This window comes from Gracilinanus agilis, chromosome 3 (genome assembly GCF_016433145.1).
Source record: "Gracilinanus agilis isolate LMUSP501 chromosome 3, AgileGrace, whole genome shotgun sequence".
In the NCBI taxonomy this organism is placed as follows: Eukaryota; Metazoa; Chordata; class Mammalia; order Didelphimorphia; family Didelphidae; genus Gracilinanus; species Gracilinanus agilis.
The window spans coordinates 115182433-115189930 of NC_058132.1; the positions used below are offsets into that span (position 1 = coordinate 115182433).

A 7498-nucleotide genomic window follows, 5' to 3' on the forward strand; every position below is an offset into this window, starting at 1 on the left:
ACTCCCTTCTGAAATTGCCTTTGATCTACTCTCTCTCTCTCTCTCTCTCTCTCTCTCTCTCTCTCTCTCTCTCTCTCTCTCTCTTTCTCTCTCTCTCTCTCTCTCTCTCTCTCTCTCTCACTAAACAAGGACTTTTTTATTGATCATTTAATTGGTTGAAGTTTCTACCTGGTTCATGGTGCCTTTCACCTATGATACCTCTTCATGATTAGTGAGTAGAATCTGCTTTCCTATTAGATGCTTAGCTCCTATTGCTGACTCAGGCAAATTACCACTCTGTGAAATGAGTGCCAGAGGAAAGCTCAAAACTCTAGTCAGCTTTTTATCCATCACTCCCTCACAAGTAAGAGTGTGAGCAAGGCTGTAGTAGCAAGTTGACAAAGGATTCCCTCAGCTTGCTAATTCCTGTAGAATAACTAATTAGCTAACACTTTTGTTTCATAACACTTCGGCTATAACCCAGAGTGAAGATGTGTTCCCTAAATAGATTCCATCACCATTCTTCCTGAGCCATGCATTCAAGGGCCTAATTAGAGGCAGAATGGAGATGTCATTCATCATAATGGTGCTTACATTTCGATAGGTGAGTACTTTTGTTACCCAAAATTCTCAATCTACAATAGAAATGTTAAGGACAGTATATCCCTAATGTGAGTTATTTATCAACTAATTACTGTAGCGAAATGGCATCACAGAAAAACTTAACTTATTAAAAATCATTTGCTGGGGAAGAGTGTGTGATTTTAGTAGGATGAACTCCTAGCCTAGCAAAGAACTCTCTTCAATTAATCTGCATTAGCAACTACTCTACTCTTTGAATGGGGACACTAAGGGAGTGGAGGATTTCCTCATTATCACACATCCAGTATATGTAAGATGTAGGATTTCTACTTCATCATCTCAGAACAGACCTCTATCAACATGTCTTGCTGCTTCTCCAACATTATCATTTATTAATGAACCAGATATTTATTGAGCATATACTTTTTGCTTAATACCTTATTAAATTAACCAATAAGCAGTCATTAAGTACTTACTACATACCAGGTGCTATGCTAGGTGCTGCGGATTCAAAAACAAAAAAATAAATGATTCCTGTCCTTTTAAAGAACTTGCTTGCTATTAGAGGAGAGAGAATATGTGCATATGGAAAATATACATACAATAAATGTTTTGCATTTTGTTGAAGCCACTAATAACTGGGAGATCAAAAGAGACTTTATGTGGAAAGTAGTTCTTGAAATGAGTTTTGAAAGAAACTAGCTATTCTCAAAATCAGAGATGAGATGGGGAAAGCATTCTAGAAACTAATAAGTACAATAGTGTGATGCAAAGAAAAGACCATGGAATTTAAAATGAGAGGACCTGGGTTTGAAACTTTTATTTGCTTCTTAGTAAGAAAGGTTTTATATTTGAAGAGAGTAGAGAGAACAAGCATTTAATAAATGCCTACTCTGTGCCAGGCACCATGCTAAGCACTTTACACATACTATTTTACTCAATCAATAAACTGTGTGCAATTGGGCAACTCATTTTACCTTTCTCCAGACCCCAATTTTTCTCATCTGTTAAATGAGATGATTAAATTTGATATACTCTGAGGTCCTTTTCAATGTTAAATCTATGATGCTCTATTTTCCTTCTTCCTTAGCTTATTAGCAAGGATTCTTAGAAAATTTAATCAGCCCTTTGTTTTGTATCTCCTTGAAGCACTGAGCAAGTAACAATACAGACTTGGTTGGTATTGGTGCAGTATATATATGATCCTTCTCTGAGATTATAAATTCCTAATGACAGACACTAAGTTTTACCTTCTGGTGTATCTATTTTACTACCTAGTTAATAATTCTATAAAATACAAATACATCTTATGAGAAATAGTATATGTCATTATATAACATATCAGGCTAGCTATGTAATATATGATATATTATTAATATTGCATATTAATAATAAAGCATATTGTATAAGTATGTATATAATTTAGGCTTCTTATCAAGCCTGGGCATTTTGCATAAGATTGTCCTAATAGTAGGGAGGAGGAGGATGATACTTCATGTCTTTTTAGGGAGAAAATTTGATTAGAGGAGTTTGAACAGGACTTCATTGAAGAGAAAGAGTCTTTTCTGCAGACAAGTAAGGGAAGCTGGCTATTCAATATGTCTTAATTTCAATACTGCTGCCTTATAGACTTCAGGAAATTCTTACCTGGATAAGACTGGACATTTTCTCTTGGTTGAACTGAGACATCTTATTCACAGAGCACATTAACTCTTCTAATTTTCTGGAATATTATAATCTGTATAAATTGTCTGATTTCTTTTGCTATCTGCTTATATAAATGGGTTTATTCTCTAGTCATTATTTCTGATGCATTTTATATCCTGAGTATTTTACTTTGTTTACAGTCTACCTCCAAGAGTTTAAGAATAGAAAATTGTAGTTCTTGTTCTGAACCAATTGTAATTCTAAATCAATAATATTGAAGGAGATATATAGATAAAATTCTAGTCCTGTGCCCCTCTAACAAAGAGGTCAACCTGGCTTGAGGCCCTGTCTATTCCCCTCAAATCAGGAATAAGTCACCCTTCAAAGTGGGTGGGTAGGATATTTGAGAATCTAGATTCATGACTTCCCATTAGCCACATTTAGATAATCCACTTGAGTACATGAGCAGCACATAACTTACATATATTCTTGATGTGAGTGAGAATAATGTCCAATGTAATAAGTTATATATTTCATATGTGTTTCTGAATGTGCCAGTTACAGAATTCTCTAAGATGGAAACATGCATATGAAGATTAAGGAATATTACCTGGACCCATGGAATTTCACATTAAAACATTATTATGGAAAATAGTATAATTGTGTTTAGGTGTGAGTCAGGTGAAGAGACTCATATTCTAGTTTTAGCTCTCTCAAAAGTAACAATGTTTATAGAATGTTTGAAATTTTTTCAATCTAAAAATATGTGTTAATTAGATCCTAAAAAAACCCTGGGAGGCAAGTTCTACAGTCATTATTATTATTATTATTATTATTATTATTATTATTATTATTATTATTATTATTATTCCCCTTTTATAGATTACGAAACTCAGCATCCAAGAACAAGGCAAATCTGCTCATAGAGTTAGAATTTGTTGGCAACAGAATGTAAACCCATGTCTAGCTGACTGAGTCAAACTTACTGCTTGTACTACTTTACCAGTCTAGCATGTCATGCTAAACTGATAGTAATAATGACAAAATAAAACATACTACTGCTCGACTACTACTATAGGAAGCTAGATGGCTTAATGGAGAAAGTGTCTGTCATGGAGTCATAAAGACTCCACTTTTTAAAATTCAAATCTAACTTCAGTAACTTGCTGCCTATATGACCATGGGCAAGCCACTTAAGCTTTCTTGTCTCTATTTCCTCATCTGTAAAAGGCTCTGCAGAAGGAAATGGCAAAGCACTCCACTATCTTTGCCAAGAATACCCCAAATTGGATCACGAAAAATCATATAACTGAAAATAACTCAATGACAGCTTACTATTACCACCTCCCAACCAGTACTACTACTTTTGCTGCTGTAGCTATTTTTATAATGATAAAATAAAATATAGTATTATTATTGATGATGATATTCCTCTACAAACTACATATATCACTCTATGGGCTCTCTTTCCCTTGCTCCAGATACGTCTTCAACTTCAAAACTCATTCTTGAACTTCACACATTGAAAGTATCTTCCACCTCTTTGACCTCTATCTCTGGTTGGATAGTTCTTCCCAAGACCTTCATTTTAAGAAGCAAACCAAGGACAAGCATACCTTTCATTCCTTTCTAGGCTGCCTTCCTTACTCCAAACTTCCTTTCTCTTGCTCCCATAATTGGTACCTTCATCCATTCTTCATTCTCATTTCATTTTCCTTTTATCTATTATCTTTCTTCATCCAGACATTTGCTATTTGAGGGCAGGGATTATTTTTCTTTCTTATTTTATTTATATTCACAGTAATTAGCACAGTGTCTGGCACAAAGTAAATGCTTAGCAAATTCTTATTGACTTGACTAATTATAGTTATAAATATAACTAAAATTTATTTAGTGCTTTAAGGTTTGCAAAGTGATTTACATATATTACTCCCATTTGATCTCACACCAACTGTGGTCATTAACTAGAAATGTGATCTACTATAAATAATTTAATCCCTTTAGGTCAGACTTTCTTCATCTATATTAAGAGGAATCTACATCATATTATCTCTAAGATGTCTTCCAATCCCAGAGGTAGCTATTAGAGAATATGGGGCCAAGTAAGGAGAGTACAAAAGATATGCATGAGAAGCTAATTCTATATTTAAACCATGCCTATTTTCATTTCTGTACCTTTTTGTCTACAACAATGAATCTGTTCCATTTTCTACACAAATGCAACATGAGCTGATTATCATGTTTTATGCAAAATTTTGTGTAAAAATATTTCATATGTAAATAGAAGGCTGATATATCAAAGGTGATTTGCAACCAGTGCTTTAATTTATAAGTGAATTGCATAATTAAATATTGAGCTGTGATATTTTTCAGAATTTGTTAAAACATTCAAGTAAATAAATATAATTGCCCCTGAGCACAAATCACTCATCTTAAGTCAAACCACACTTCAAAAGTAGATTCATTCCATTGTTGACCAATCTTAATAGTTGGGTAATTATTCTTTGTTAAGCCCTAATTTACTTTTTTGTTTTCAACTACCAGTTCTGTCCTTTGAAGCCATATACAATGGAATTAGAAGAAGCATCTGGGAGTCAAAAAGATAGAATTCGAGGCTGGACTCCATTATTAGTTAATTTTGTAACCTTAAAATCCTGAAGTCTATTTTTATCTTTTGCAAAATGAGGATAATATGTAATATAAGCTCCTATTTACCTCACTAAGTCCTTAGGACCATAAAATGATATAATAGATGTGACCCGGTTTTGAAAATAAAGGTTTGTTGTTGTTATTATTGTTTCTCACAGAATTGTTGTGTGAATCAAATGAGGCTCTATATGCATTATGTTTTACAAATCTTAATGCACTATATAAATGGTTCTGAACCTAGACAGGGTAAACTCTGAACTACCTTAGATAGATTTCAGGATGTCCATGAACTTGGATAGAGGGTTGGGTAGAGTTATTCTTTATTTTTACTAATCCTAAACTGAAATTTAAATGTCTTTCAATTATTTCAAAATGTCCTCTTAGAAAAAAATCCATAGTTTTTACAAGATGGACAAAAAGTGTCTATGACACAAAAAATGACTAAAACTATATCCAACATGTGCTATATAAGAAACACTTGTTATAAAAATGCTGTCTTCCAGAAAAGTTCAATTCTAACACCATATCATAACATTGAAGTGACCCTGATGCTTGAAGGCTAGGCCAATGCCTTCTGGCAAATTCTGGCAGGGTATACCAAGATAGAAAGATCTTGAATACAATCCCAGTGACAGACTGTCCCTCATTTTGGAGGAGCAGTATGGTCAGGTATGGACAGCCTCATTATTAGCAGATGTGTCACTAGGTGACGAATTCTGAAGTTATGAAGGCCCACAATAATAGAAGAAATACATAACACTATTGGAATCACTTTTACCTTAGCAGTGACAGTTACAGAATAGCAGAAAAGGACACAAATGACTCAGAATCATATACCTTTTAGACTCTCCATAATTATTAATTTAACAATCAGTACTCTAGAATATGATATATTTTTATAGTAACTAGTTCCCCAATGGCTTACAGATAAAATACAAGCTAAATTCCTTTTTTTGACATTTACGACCTTTCTCAACTTGGCTCCTGGCTATCTTTCCAGATTTATTGCATATTCTTCTTACTCACTATCCATTCCAGACAAACTGGCCTTCTTGATGCTCCCTGTACAGGATATTCCATTTCATATCCTTGAACTTTTCCCATGCTATTTTTCCCACCTGAAATGTTTTGCCATTTCTCTTCTAACTATTTTGTCCTTTAGTTCCTTTTGATGTTTCCTTCAGATGCCAATTTCTCCAGAAGGCCTTTCTTGAATGATATCAGTTCTGAGTCACCACCACATTTACAATTAATTTAAATTTATTTTAGTTATACTTTTTTTTTAAATTCTGAACTTAAAGACAAAATAAAATGAGAAATTCCTTAAGCATCATAAAACAAGTGATGATTGCACATGAGACTAAGTATCTTTATTTTAGAGTTCTCATTTTTCAATACATAATAAATTCCATTTTCAAATTGTCTTTACTTATCTGTCTACATCTGGCACTTAAACAGAATATAATTTCTTTGAGGGCAAGATGTTTCATTTTATATCTCATGTTCCTTAGCACATAGCACAGTACCTGACATGTGAGAAGTGCTTAACAACTATTCACTGAAATGAAGTGAAAAGCTAAACCATATTAATATTGACATTCAAGTAAAATTTAAATCTTGAGGTGGAAATAAGGTTCAGGTAAATGAAAATGTAGCTCACATATCAGGAAAACAAATAAGCAAGTTGATGAAGTTGACTTCGAGTGCCAAAATGACACCTGAAATATCATGTCATGAGATGCTTTGTCATTTTCCCTTAAGTGCTAAAGATGAGCATGGAGTTTAGCACTGACATAGAAGGAAGGATAGAGCAGGAAAATTCCATGAGAAACAAATTCCTCCAAACAAAATCAACATATATGTTGACACTTTATATTCAGTGACATCAGAGGTAAAGGAGTATGATCAAGGACAACATCAACAAAAACAAAAATATATGGTTTATTATTAAGAAATGAAAGAGATCAAAAGCTTGTGAAGCTCAAAATACTTATTCATGCTATTATGAAACCTTTCTTCTAGTAGAGGACTGGAAGTGTTATATGTGGTCTGCACTAAACAAAGCACCCTCCAAAAAATGAAATTGTCTACAATACATAAGAAATGGCTATTCATATGGTAGTCTCCCTCAATCATCTATTTGTATATAATGAGAACAGTGGTTAATAGTATCAAAAATAAAAATCACTTCTATATTAGGAGGAACAATAATATTGCCTACAATGCCAAAATCTACAAAATTATTTAAGCAAGTTTTCCAAATAGAAGAAAGAATCCATATTGAATAGAACTGGTTTTAAAGCTAGGAAGACTTGAGGTTAAGTCCTGATTCTGATGCATTTTGCTTACATGGTCCTGGACAAGTCATTTAATCTCTGAAAGCTCTTAGAAACTCTCTATGATTATATTGTAGAGAAGGTTCTGCTCTAATTTGGTAGAGATGATTTCTTCACCTGAAAGTCTTCACTAATAAAATCCCAAATTAAGGTTCCAGGTTAAGATGGCGGCAGAGTAAGAAGCAGCTCTTAACCTCTCCTGACCGAAACACACAAAACTCCTCAAGAGGACATAAAAACAAGTCCAGACAAACGGAGGAACCCCACAACAGGGCACAGCGTGGAAGGTACGTGGAATCGAGGCA

General features: G+C 33.7%; 1 protein-coding gene across 1 annotated transcript in view; it reads right to left on the reverse strand.

Annotated features, from left to right (window-relative positions):
* Positions 1-7498, reverse strand: part of GRM5 (glutamate metabotropic receptor 5) — a 620904-nt gene that overhangs the window by 524910 nt on the left and 88496 nt on the right. The gene's annotated exons all lie outside the window — the stretch shown is intronic.